Source organism: Cervus canadensis, chromosome 12, assembly GCF_019320065.1.
Source record: "Cervus canadensis isolate Bull #8, Minnesota chromosome 12, ASM1932006v1, whole genome shotgun sequence".
Taxonomy (NCBI): domain Eukaryota; kingdom Metazoa; phylum Chordata; class Mammalia; order Artiodactyla; family Cervidae; genus Cervus; species Cervus canadensis.
Window position 1 is genome coordinate 76895165 of NC_057397.1, and position 14107 is coordinate 76909271.

The window sequence follows — 14107 nt, forward strand, 5'->3', positions numbered from 1 at the left end:
TTCAGGATTATATTACTAAGATTCATCTAGATGTTTGTGTATAATTATAATTCACTGTTTACGGCTTCCTGAATTTTCTGCTTATTTGTCTATTTTCTTGTCATTGGGTATTTGGGTTGCTCCCCTTGTTGCTGCTGTGGTTGTCGTAAGTAGGATTACTATGAACAGCCTGGTGCCATCTCCTGGGGACAAGTGTAGGAGTTTTTCTTAGGAATCCACTTAGGAGAGTCAGAGGGCATGTGAATACTGACTTTACGAGGTCACATTTAACTCCCTTTCAAAGTGGTTGAACCAAAGTAGTTGCCCATCTGAAATATAAAAGTGATAGATGTCGAGCAGTATCTTCTCCAAATTCTGAAACTTCTTAATTTTTGTCAAATGTTTATTTGGTCAATGATATTGAGAATTCTAATTTGCTGCAAAGCTCATAAAGTTTAAAGTAAGGAAAATGTGAGCAGTAGTTTGTCATCCTAACATATTACATCCGTGTCTTCACAATGCCCAGGATGTTTCTGAAACATTTACCATGCTACGTTTACAGCTCTGATTATTATGAGGCAAGAATTATTGGTGGTGTCAAAATCTTGACTCTGTGCACCAATGCCAAACAGGAATACTGAGACAGAGTTACAGAGGAGAAAGAAAGAGTGACTTTTTTACTGTGCCAGGCAAAGGAACACAGTAGGCTAGCGCTTCAAGAACTCTGCCCCCCTCGCTGGAGAACAGACAGGCTGTATAGTCAGGCAGGCTCCCCGGGAGGCTCTAGGGGTAAAGAACCCATCTGCAAATGCAGGCGTGAGAGGCGCGGTTGGATCCCTGGGTCGGGAAGATCCCCCAGAGGAGGGCAGGGCAGCCCACTGCAGTATTCTTGCCCGGAAAATCCCATGGACACTGGAGCCTGGGGGGCCGCGTCCATGGGGTCGCAAGGGCGGGACCCTGACAGCACACACACAGGCAGGGTGTGTGATGAGGATCAGCAGTCTGGCTTTCTTCTTTCTTCTGCAAAGTTTCAAAGGGTGGAGCTGCTGATAAGATTAGGGTCTCGGTGACCTGTTCCTAATCCAGCTTCTCCTGTCCCTGTAATCTTGCCTAGGGCGGTTTCCTGACTGCTCCTCCCTTGATTAGCAACGGTTCTGCCCTTTGGAACTCAGGGAAGGTCATGGAGGTTGGAGTCTTGCCTAAAAGAAATGGAGGACAGAAAGCCCTCCCTGACCAGGAGCCCACAGGGCCCTGCTGGCATCGCTGGAAGTCACATAGAATATGTTCAAAACTGAGAGACGTTCAATCGTGTCTGACTCTTTGCGACCCCAGGGACTATACAGTCCATGGAATTCTCCAGACAAGAACACAGTGGGTAGCCTTTCCCTCCTCCAGGGGATCTTCCCAACCCAGGGATGGAACCCAGGCCTCCCGCATTGCAGGCGGATTCGGCGGATTCTTTACCAGCTGGGCCACGAGGGGAAAAGGCCTTAGATGTGGCATGGTTATAGGCTAATGAATGGGTGGATTATTCTATTTCAAGCAAGGGGTGGGGATTTCCAGGGTTTGGACCACCGTGCACCCTTTGGCCTTTTAGGTTGGCTGCAAACTGGTGGCTGTGTCATTCTGTATGCCAATACATTACAGTGAGCTTATAAAGAGGCTCGGGGTCTACTGGAAGTCGAATCTTCTTCCATCTTGGATCTAGTTAGTTCTAACCAGCTTTTGTTGTATCCTACGCCTATGTCATTCTTTTAAAGGTTGTGCCCTGCCCCCTTCCCTCATGTTTCACTACCTTCAGTCGCTCACTCATGTCTGACTCTTTGCGACCCCATGGACTGCAGCACGCCAGGCCTCCCTGTCCATCACCAACTCCCAGAGCTTGCTCAAACTCATGTCCATTGAGTCGGTGATGCCATCCAACCATCTCATCCTCTGTCGCCCCCTTCTCCCATCTTCAATCTTCCCCAGCATCAGGGTCTTTTCAAATGAGTCAGTTCTTCGCATCAGGTGGCCAAAGTATTGGAGTTTCAGCTTCAACATCAGTCCTTCTGATAATTAATGTTTGTTAAATAAAAGTGTGTGTTTGTAAAAATCTCAAACTTACAGTGTACTGTCCTGAGATGGAAGTGGGTTTCGAAGTCTCAATACTGCCTCCTCTTTCCTTCCTGTTTCTTAGATGGCCCGTGGAGAGCACCCCTCACCCCTGGAAGCAGGCGTGTGTGTGTCTTAGTTTTCCCTGGGTCCTCCTGTAAGGTCAGACTGACATCTACTGGGGCACAGGAGGCCTTCAATATGGCATCTCTCTGGGAGAAAGTAAATTTACAGCAAGGACAGGGAGAGATAAAGGGAACTTCTTCTTGTTGTAATCCCCTACCCCAGCCTTCCTGGAGGAGGACATGGCAGCCACGCCAGTGCTCTTGCCTGGAGAATCCCGTGGACAGAGGAGCCTGGCGGGCTGCGGTCCCCGGGGGCACCGGGAGTGGGCATGCCTGGGCACGCCCACCGCCCGTCTTGCCCCTCCCGCCTCCCTGGCCCCCGGTCGCCTCTAGTTTGCTCTCTCTGTCTGTACGTCGGCTTCTGTCTTGTGCTCGTCCCTGGTTTCTTGGGTCTTTTGGACTCCACACGAAAGTGACATCACACAGTATTTGTCTTTCTCTATCTGACTTATTTCCAAGTCCATTCATGTTGCTGCAAATGGCAAAACTCCATTCCTTTTTAGGGTTGCGTAGGAGTCCATCGTGTATATATGTATATAGTGCCTTCTCTTATAGGGGTGTTCAGGTCACAGGCCCGCCATAAAAGGAATCAAGGCAAATCTCCGAACTCCAGGCTTCTAGGAAAAGCTTCTCCCTGACAGCAGTGGGAGCTCTTGAATGTCCACTGTGTGCCGTGCCCACGTTAAGCGCCGTATGCATGTCACTGTTTTATTTCCTGTCTGCACCTTGTCCCAGGTAACCGCTTTCTAATGCATCTCACGGTGTCTCATCACCTGCACCTTTCCTTCTGATCCTCTTCCTCCCCTACAGCCTCCATCGAGAACACAAGGCCAGAGCTTGGTGATACTGCTGGACTTTGCACTCACGCACCAGTGTGTGTACACACGTGTGAATGAAATTTGCATCTTGATGCAGGTTGTGAGAGTTGCCGCTGTCTCTTCATCCCTGACAAACTCTTCCTTCTTGGATCTGTTGTGCTTTTCGTACATGAATTAGAAGTCAAGAAGACTGTGTCAGACTTCCCTGGTGATCCAGAGGTTAAGAATCTGTCTGCCAGTGCAGGAGATGCAGGTTTGATCCCTGGTCTGGGAAGATCCCGCATGCCTTGGAGCAGCTAAGTCCGAGCACCGCAACTACTGAAGCCCGAGCACCCTCGAGCCTGTGCTCGGCAACAAGAGACGCCCCCGGGATGGAAGCTGGGCCTGCAGCTGGAGAGGGGCCAGCCTGCTCGTCCCAGCCAGAAAAAAGCCCAAGGAGCAACGAAAACCCGAAAAATAATAAATAGTTTTAAAAAAGAGTGTGTTGAAGTTTTCACTGAGAAATGGGAACATGTCATCTGATTCTGGAAGGCTCCCCCAACATCCTAGCTAAGTTACTCTGATAGATTTTCTTAGGAGAGAAAGGGGCTGTGAATAATGCAAGGTTGTTGGTCCCCAGGAGGAGAAAGCCCAGTGGCGACGCTGGGCTGTTTAACTCACGCACGGGATTGTCAGGGGGCTGCTTGGCTGCAGCTCCCAGGCTGTGAAGCAGCAGAACTGCCCCAGCCATGCTCGCCCGAGGGGCTGGGGTGCCCTGTCCTCACTCCTCGGGAACGCCTTCTGTCCGCCTCAGCTCTGTGGTGGCGCCTCTGGGTGATGTCAGCCTCTGTCTATGAAAAGCAGCAAGTCCAGAAACAAAGCACGCATTGGTGCGCCAGGCGAGACTGGTGGGGCCAGACAATCGTGGGTCTCTGGGGGCCGAGGCCCCCCTGGAGGGACACAGACTCCTCTCATGTGCCGGCGGGAGTCTCCCCCACCCCTGACCCCTGCCACCCTGGAGGGAATTCTACTGCAGAAGATAAGAGTGCTTGCACAGCTTCTCATCCAGTGCCCTTTTGTGGTGAAGAGTTTCTTCATGGTTAGTGTCCAGACTCGGAGGAGGCAATGGCACCCCACTCCAGTACTCTTGCCTGGAGAATCCCATGGATGGAGGAGCCTGGTGGGCTGCAGTCCATGGGGTCACTAAGAGTCAGACACGACTGAGTGTCTTCACTTTCACTTTTCACTTTCGTGCATTGGAGAAGGAAATGGCAACCCACTCCAGTGTTCTTGCCTGGAGAATCCCAGGGACGGGGGAGCCTGGTGGGCTGCCGTCTATGGGGTCGCACAGAGTCGGACACGACTGAAGCGACTTAGCAGCAGCAGTGTCCAGACTAGGTTCAAGGAAAGCTTCCTTTTTAACGAATTTACGCTGACCGTGAGCTGGAGTACAAGGCTGTTTCCTTTTGATCCACCTTGCCTTTTGTTTCCTTGACACCAACTGACTTTCTCACTCTTTTCCTTCCCCATTTTGATTTGAAATCTGTTATTTCTCCTTATCAGCCTCCAGCAGGCTCTTCCAGCAGTTACTGAGTGCTGAAGTCTGTCTCTGGGATGCTGGCTGGGAGGGGGAAAGCGTCAACACGAGTGTGGAGGTAAAACCTCGCCACAGAAGTCGCCCCGGAGAAGCCGTGGGGAGAGGCTGCGTCTGCTGTGGATGCGTGCTGGACCACAAACAACAGAACCAAGGCCGTGGCTCTGCGCGTCAGCCCCAGTTAAACCACAGACTCAGGGAGGCTTGTTCTCACACCCTGAATTGTCGGCTTCATGTTCGCTCCATACTGTTGTGTCTTGTCACCGAAGATCTAAGCAGACTCCTTTTGGTAAATCTCCCATCCCTATCATACAACTCCAGAACAAAATGCTTCATTTCCAAACATAGACGGCAAAGACGTTACGAGGTGCTGTCTTAGTGCCCTCACTCAGACAGCTGTCCTGGGGAATGTGAAATGCACCAGCACACGAAATGAATAACTGTTGGCCATCTCCACAGCACTTCTCTTAAATCCTCAAAACACTCATGAGGTTGTTGTGAAAATCAAATTAAATGAGATAATCCAGGTAAAGAGCTGACTATATGTCTGGCTTAATATCATTCTAGTTACCATAATAAAAATAGAGTAACCTCACACTTCCGCACGTACCGGCAGGGAAGTGAGTGTGGTGGACTCACTAGACGCTTGATCACCAAACCGGAGTCCTCCTCCTGGGCACAATGAAAGTCTATTATCCAGCCGGCCTTGCATCTGGGAGGGACGGTGGGACTCAGTTCTGGCCAAAGCCACGTGGGAAGAAGTTATACATGCCTCTTCCAAGGCTACCTAGAGAATATTCTGTGAAGCAGTCCTTCTCCCCCTTCTGTGGAGCGGGACGTGAAGGATGTGGCACTAGATGGGTCACGTGACAGAGAGAGCCTGGACCCGAGTCATCCATGGAGGAGGGCGTCCCGAGTCACATATGAGCAGAAAACAGGCTTCGGTGTTTGAGCCACTGAGACTCGAGGGCTTATTATTGTAGCATAGATCATCTTACTCTAATACTAATCCAATGATACAAAGGGAAGGGAAACAAATATTATCTAAATTAGTTATCTGAAATCAATTTATTACCAAATAAGGCAAAAGTAAATATTCACACATGAAACAAATCTGCAAAACCGTGTGGAATTGTAGGAAAGCTACAGAGCAGCGGTCCCAACTTTTTGGCCCCAGAGACGGGTTTCATGGATGACAATTTTTCCATGGATGGGGCGGAGGTGGGGATGGTTTCAGGGTGATTCAAGTGTGCCCCATGTATTGTGCACTTTATTTCTGTTATTGTTACATCAGAGTCACCTCAGATCATCTGGCATTAGATCCCAGTGGGTGGGGGCCCCCAAATACAAGGCATCAGGCTACGGGAGGTTCAGTCCCCGGTTTGCATGATGACGGCAATGGCAGACCTGGGCTGTGAATCAGCTGAGCTGGGCTCCAAGGCCAGCGTTCTTCTCTCCTGCATCCCACATCAGTCTGGGACCCACAAGTCAGGGTGCCTCCTGCATGAGTCAGTGATGAACTGCAAGGTCTCAGGGGTTAACCTGGACTGAACGATGTTAGCCCAGGGCGTTACTAGGTCACGCACGGTGCGGAGAGAGGACCAAAGGACAGAGCTAGAGAGGCCGCGCTGACCGTTCAGAACGGGGGGACCTGCCTCATGGAGGGCAGTGCACCACAAGCCTGGAAGCCCGCAGGGGACGGGGTGCTGCAGAGACGGGGTCGGGAGCGCGCCTCAGTCTGGAGACTGCGCATCCTGTGATGCTGGCCGAGGGGACGCCTCACGGACAGGACAGTGAGGTGGACACGAGACACGAGAGTGAGAACAGAGAGGAGCCCCACCAGAATCCCTGCAGATGCCAGCCAAGACTGCGTGTCATGATCACCGGTTACAGAAATGCACAACATGTAGAGGACTTCCGGTGGTCCAGTGGCTGAGACTCCGCACTCCCACTTCAGGGAGCCCGGGTGCAATCCCTGATCAGGGAACTAGTAATAGATCCCACATGCTGCAACTAAGACCCAGTGCAGTCAAAAATAAATATATATTTTGAAAAATGAAGGAAATGCACAATACATAAAGATTGGCTACATTATCACTTAGGGTAGTCAGATCTGGAATTCACAGTTTCTCAAGAAAGATCAACTGCTTCATCTCCAATGTTTCTGAGTACTAGACACCTGCATTTTAAGAGCTCAGTCAGCTCTCATTGGGATAGACATACTAAGAGCTGGCAAAACTTCCCAACAGCCTTATCATATACACAATGTTGAACATGCTTTTGGTTTCCTGGCCCTCTTTTTCCCGAACAATGCCTGTACTCTGGAGGTGAACAGCCTCTCCCTCATCCCGTGTGGTTACGGTAAGACGTCTCTTACGGTGCTCTAGCTTCCCCTAATGAAAGAAATCCAGGTTAAACAACACTCTCTACCAGGACTTTGAGCTTTGAGCAGAATAAACATGCATGGGAAACAGAGTTGACACTCATGAACCCAGGGGTCCCTCAAACCTACCCGGGATCTTTTCTTCTCTAAGCCTGGCCCCAGAGCCTTCTGACGCAATCTGTGGGCTCTGATGACCTGTGGCGAAGTGTGGGGTAAAGGCATGCAGGTTCAAGACGAGGTGGTTGGCGGAGCTTGGAAGAACCAGGTTTCAATTCCACAAAACAGGTGGAGGCCAAGGACCAGATGGAGGATCAGGTATCTGCCAAAGAGTTCAAGCCAGTTAAGTTGAGGAAATTAGATTTCCTGATTACTTAGAAAAGAGTGGTAGGTCAGCTAGGATGTTTCTGGTTGCAAATGACAGAAAACCAGTTTGAACTAACTAAAGAGGGGAAAGGACTTTATTGCTTTATTTAACCACACTGCAATAGGAGCAGTGATTATGTAAATTGTCTCCCACCTGGAACCCTTCAAGAATGAAAGGGAGACGTCAATGGCTAAGCCGGAGCAACGACGTAAACTGGGCTGCCTTGGGCGGACTGGGTGTCTGCTCATCTCTGTGCAAGGGAAGAGCCTTGAAGGCCACGGGGGTCTCTCTCTGTGTGTAGCTGATGCATTTCTCTACTTTCTGTTTCTCTTCCGAGGGCTTTATCTGCACAAGCATACGTAGTAGCGGCTTCCCAGGCGGCTCAGTGGTAGAGAATCTGCCTGCACTGCAGGAGACCCGAGTTTGATCCCTGGGTTGGGAAGATCCCCTGGAGAAGGAAATGGTGACCAACTCCAGTAGTCTTGCCTGGGAAATCCCACGGACAGAGGAGCCCGCCAGGCAGCAGTCCATGGGGTGTCAAGAGTCGTCAGACCTTACAGATTGCAAGACAGAAAAAGATGTTTCCAGCTGCTCCAGGATGAAATATCCTGCCCCAGAATTTCAAGGTGTCACCTGACCACCCCTGGACCAACCTTCCTGAACAAATGGATACACTGCCATCACCGGTTCCTTGGGCCATCAGGCCCTTCTTGTGCTGCAGATACAGGAGCGCCATTAATCAAGAGTCCCAGAAGTTTGAGGCAGCATTTCCCCAAAGAGAAGAGTCATTCTGGGAGACAAAACCCCATATATCCATTATGACAGCACCTCATAGATGGCCTGCAGTCAAGCCCACTGAACGTATGGACACATAAAACAGCGTTGTTGGATAAAATGCATGTTATATTAAGCTGTCCAGATGCCAGAGCTAGCTGGTAATGGGTTAAACCATGAACTCCGCACACCAGGAAACTTGACAATCCATTTTCACAAAGTGCATTGTTCTATCCCTTTAGAGTCTAGTATGTAATAGTCCATTAGAGACCTGGAAAGCCCCCCAAGGCTTGGAGTTCCTAAGCCTCTAGAACCGCTCAAATGAAGTGAACTTACCCCAAAAAACCATTGGCAGAAGCATAAGGGCTCTGGGCACCTTGGGTTTAAATGGGAAATTGGGGAACAGGAAGCAAAGTGAGGACTTCTGTGAAAGGACCGGGAAAGAGGATGCTGGAGACAGACTCCCCTCGCTCCCAGCCTGGCCAAGCTCCGGATTCTGCCCCCGCTGGCTCCCGTTTCAGCCCTCTTGTTGAAAAGTACCTTCCTTTCTCTCTCTCTTTTGCCCTTCTTTTCCCATGCCCCCTGCATTGGGAGCGTGGAGTCTCAAGTCGTGGACCGCCAGGGAAGTCCCAGCACCACGATTTATGATAAAACTTGGAATCTTCCGCCACCCTGGGCTGGTCCTCTCCACTTGACGGAGGAGCGCGTGGTGCCTAAAAGTCAGCCGACGTCTCTTTGCCTCCTGAGAGCCCTTCCCTGGGAGAAAAAGGAACGCATAAATGTGTGGGAGGCTGCCTGGGTGACTGTGGGCTTCCCCCCAAAGAAGGCGCAGGGCGGAGCGCGGGACTCCTCAGAATACGACTTCACAACGGGTCCCTGGCCACCCTGGAGAGACAGCGCCTACCGCCTACCGGAGAGGGCTCTTCAGCCCCAGGCCCTCGGCGCCTCCCGAGGACGTCAGCCAGAGGGTTCCCTGTGGAGCCGGGGCCTGAGCCGCGGGAACCGTTGCCTCCAAGCGCCGCCGTCGGAAGCGCCCGGGGCCGAGAAGGCGGAAGCACGGCCCCTTGGTGGAGCCGCACGTTCTGATCGCGAGATCCCACACGGCTGTTAATAAGGGCATCCTCTCCTGCTGGGCTCAAGAACCTGGGCCCGCACATGAATGCACACCAAGCCTGGACACCCGGGGAGGGAGCTCCTGACACGCCCCGTAGCTCACCCTGTTCAGAGTCCAGGGTCCTGAAACAGTTGAAATCACCACTGCAGTGCAGTCCGCGGTCTCTGTACATACTGGCTGTCCCATTTCGTTCGTTTGTTTTTTCCCCGAATCTTTCCTCTGACTTAGCTCGCGGTTCAAGGCAATCTCTTTTTCAGTTTTTAATGCAAACTTGGAGAGGTTGCTGTGGACGCCTTCCAGACTGAGCCGCTGGGGGCCTGGGGGGCAGGAGCTCTGAGCTGGTCCCTTTCTGGGCCGAGCCCTCTGCTACCAGGCGCTGCCCAGCATCATTCACAACAGTCAGGGTATGGGAAGAGCCTCAGTGTCTGTCAAGAGGTAAATGGATCAAACAATGTGATGTATGTATGTGACGATGGAGTATCACTCCACCTTAAAAGAGGAGGCAGTCCTACCGCTTTGTGACAGACAGCTGAACCTGGAGGGCATGATGCCCCCTGAAATAGGCCAGAGACAATACTGCATGGTGTGACTTATATGCGGAATCTAACAAAAGGAAAGTTGACTATACAGAAACGGAGTGTGGAGAAGTGATTCCCGGCCTGGTGAATGCAGTTGGTAACACTGCATTGTATAGTTGAAATTTGCTAAGACAGCACATTTAAATACGCTCGCCAAAGAAAACAATTTAAAAGGGAAAAGGAGAGAGAGAGCATTAAAGAAAAGACTAAGCTACTGAAGAGAAAATTCACAGACACTTGAAGAGACTCTAGTCGAAAGGGAATATGTGGTTGAGTGTATGAAGCCTGCTTCCCCAGCGCCGCTGGGGTGTCTCTGAAGGACCGTCTGTCGTTCATCTTGGAGCTCCCCGCATCCTTTCCCAGGATGGCTCCAGTCACCTGCATCCTCTGCTAAGTCAGCTTGACTCTCATAGGTGCTGTTCCTGGGAGCTCCTGCAATAAACTTGTTGCAATAAGCCTCCATCTTGGAATTTGCTTCCAGATAACCTGACCTGGTAAGGTAGAATGCAGACACAGACAAGTGCCTTGACCATAACTGTGCATTCAATGAATTTTTACAAAATGATCATACCTATCACTCATGGAAGCCCGTGTGTGTGTGTGCGCAGTCGTGTCTGACTCTTTGCAGACCCATGGACTCTAGCCCGCCAGGCTCTTCTGTCCATGGAATTTTACAGGCACGAATCCTGGAGTGGGTTGCCATTTCCTCTTCAGGGGATCGTCCTGAGGCAGGGATCGAACCTGTGTCTCTTGCGTCTCCTGCATTGCAGGTGGATTCTTTACCATTGAGCCACCTGGGAAACCCCATTCCTGGATGAACAGCACCGAAATCAAGGGATATCCAGCCAGGGTGGACAACAATGTCCTACTGCATAGCACAGGGAGCTATTCAATATCCTGGGATAAACCAAAATGGAAAAGAACATAAAAGAGAGAGAGAGTGTGTGTGTGTGTGTATGAAAGTGGAAGTGAAGTTGCTCAGTCCTGTCCAACTCTTTGCGACCCCATAGACTGTAGCCTACCAGGCTCCTCCGTGCATGGGATTTTCCAGGCAAGAGTACTGGATTTCTATATTATATATATATACACACACACACATATATATACATATATATATATGTGACTCACTTTGCTGTCCAGCAGAAATTAACATAACATTGTAAATCAACTATAATTCAATTAAAAGAAATTTGTTTTTTTAGAAAAGTCACCCCACATGCTGTCTTCCCATCACTAAGAGCCACCACAGGTTTTTAAACAGTTGATTGTTGATTGTTTATGGACTTCGCTGCTCGGCCGCGCGGCTCCTCGCGGCTTCCGCTCGGCTGCAGGGAGCAGGCGCGACCCCTCGTCGCGGGGCGCGGCTTCCCTCGCTGAGGCGCGCGGGCGCCGGGCGCGGGCTCAGTGTGTGGCCGGCAGCCGCGGCGGCCCCGAGGCAGGCGGGATCTTCGCTTGTCCTCTGCAGCGCCTCACACCACCGCTGGACCGCCAGGGAGGCCCTGCTACTGCTTCCCGTAGCGTGCGTGTGTCTGTTACAGGCTTTACTGACAGGGTGTCATATAACCGTTCTCTTTTTGTGTCAGGGTTCTCTGCTCAACACGTTGTGAGATTCATTCATTCACCGCTGTATGAGGTCATACTTGATTCATTCCTAGAGCTATGTAGTATTCCACTGTGAGAATATGCCATTTACTTCTCTGTGCTGTGGTTGATGAACATCTGGGTAGTCTCAGTTTGAGGCAGCTGTGAACCGCACTGCAAATTCTGAGTGGGCATGAGCGCTCATGGGGCTTCCCAAGTGGTGCTAGTGGTAAGGGAATCCACCCGTCAACGTAGGAGACACGAGAGACACGGATCTGACCCTGGGTCAGGAAGATCCCCTGGAGAAGGAAACGGCACCCCGCTCCAGTGTTCTCGCCTGGAGAATCCCATGGGCAGAGGAGTTTGGCAGGCTTCAGGCCGTGGGTTCACAGAGTCGGGCACGACTGAGCGAGCGCAGAGCACTCACTGCTGTAGGGAATCTGATGCTTTGTTAATTAGTAGATATTGCTGAACAGTTTCCCGAAGTGCCTGTACTAAATTCTATTGCCAGTTGCAGACCATGAACATTAAGACCAATTCTTGTGTCTTCCATCCTGAGCTATGGTGATGGTGAGTATATTGTGGTTTTAATTTGCATTTTTCTGGAGGCCAGTGAAAGGGAAAGTCACTCAGTCATGTCCAACTCTCTGCAACCCTATGGGCTATACAGTCCATGGGGTTCTCCAGGCCAGACTACTGGAGTGGGTAGCCTTTCCCTTCTCCAGGGGATCTTCCCAACCCAGGGATCGAACCCAGGTCTCCTGCACTGCAGGCAGATTCTTCACCAGCTGAGCCATAAGGGAAGTCCAGAGGCCAGTGAAACAGCCCATTTTCATGTTTCTTGGCCATTTGGATATTCTCCTTTGAGAACGTTCAAGCCTTCGCCCATTTTCTGTTGGGTTATCAAGACAATTCTTTCTTCACTGTTAGCTGTTGGGAAAGCCTACAGAGGTCATCTTCAGTGTAGGGGGAAAGAAGAGTGGTAATGTCCAAGGACAAAGACTGCAGGGAGGAATGTAGGCGGTGACAAACATGAGCATCAGAGTTTCTGGGCAAGGGAAGTAGAAATGAGATTCACCCTCAGCAGCAAAGCCATAGACTCATGTGGGGAGCGTGAACCGAGGTGAGGTCCAGGGAGCCACGGACACAGATGGGCTCCAGCTGCGGGGTGCAGGGAAGCCAGAGTGTGGCTCTGAGGGGTGCCAGCGAGGATCGAGGGAACCGATTCCACTGCTAAGACTCCACACACACGAGAAATGCTCTTCACGATTGCCAGAATGGTGAGAAAAGACTGTGGATCTTGGGTGGCATCCAAGAAGAGGCTGGGGTGAGACAGAATGGTTGTTGTTGGTCCTGTGTATGCAGGCAGAGTCACGAGATCATCAGTGGAGAGCATGGTCCTGGAGCACAGGAGAGGGTGCACCCTTCTTTCAGGTTCACTCAACCCCTGTGTGTGAGAAATAACAAGGACAGAGGGACCCGGACACAAAAACAGCGCCACCCCCTGCTGTGGTCCTGGGGGCCGCCACAGCCTCAGACAGAGTCGGGTCTGTTAGGGCTTTGGTCCTCTTTCTGCCCGTCTGCACGGCCTCGGACCAGTCCTCACCTGCCCGGGGAGTTCTCAAGCTACTCTGGATCTTGCTTTTCTTTCTTTCTTTTTTAAATAAAACAATTCCTTATTTGGCTGTGCCAGGCCTTAGCTGTGGCATGCGGGATCTTTCTGGTTGTGCCACGTGGGAACTTCAGTCGAAGCGTAGAGGACCCGGTTCCCCGACCTGGGATGGAACCAGCCTCTGCATTGACAGTGAGGAGTCTTAGCCCCTGGACCCCCAGGGGAGTCCCTGGGTCTTGCTTTTCCATCAGCTTGATGTGATTTGTCTCCTCATGATGATTTGTTGATGCCTGTGGCTGAGCCTAAACACTGGGGCCCCATTCAGTCTTTTCCATACCCCTACCCGAGGACTGACGCTGTGGTGAAGACCTTGTTGTTTAGTCCTAAGTCGTGTCCGACTCTTTGTGGCCCCATGGACTGTAGCCCACCAGGCTCCTCTGTCCATGGGATTCTCCAGGCAAGGATACTAGAGTGGGTTGCCATTTCTTCCTCCAGGGGATCTTCCTCACCCAGGAATCAAATCCACGTCTCCTGCAGTGGCAGGAGGATTCTTTACCACTGAGCTACCTGCAAAGCCCAGTTTCGGCCTTGTTGGTTGGCTAAGAATAGATTCTCTTCAGGGAATCTTTTTATTTTAGAGTTGGAGCAAAGATAGAAAAAAAGAGATACTTTCCATAAGCCCAGTCCACCCTATTGATCCTGCAGGAACCTGTGCCTGTTAGTTATTAGATAAGGACACAGGAAAAAAATAACTATCATTTATTGATTCAATGATACTTTTATTGTGCGTCTATTATGTTCCAGGTGATGTGTGCCCTGGAGACACAGCAGGACACAAGACACACACAGTGACTTCATGGAGCATTTATTCCAGCAGGTCACACAGACACTAAGTAGGTAACATCAATAAAATATAAGAATAGGGAAGCTCAGAGTCCATTCTCTCAAAGTGGTTAACCTTCTTTTATGTTTATGTTTTTTAATACGAAGAATTCATTGAAAAACTCTGAACACAGTTATGAGGACATGGGTTCTCAATGGGGGTTGATTTTGCCCCCCAGGGACATTTGGAAATGTCTGGAAACACATTTGAGCATCTTAGGGGTAGCAGC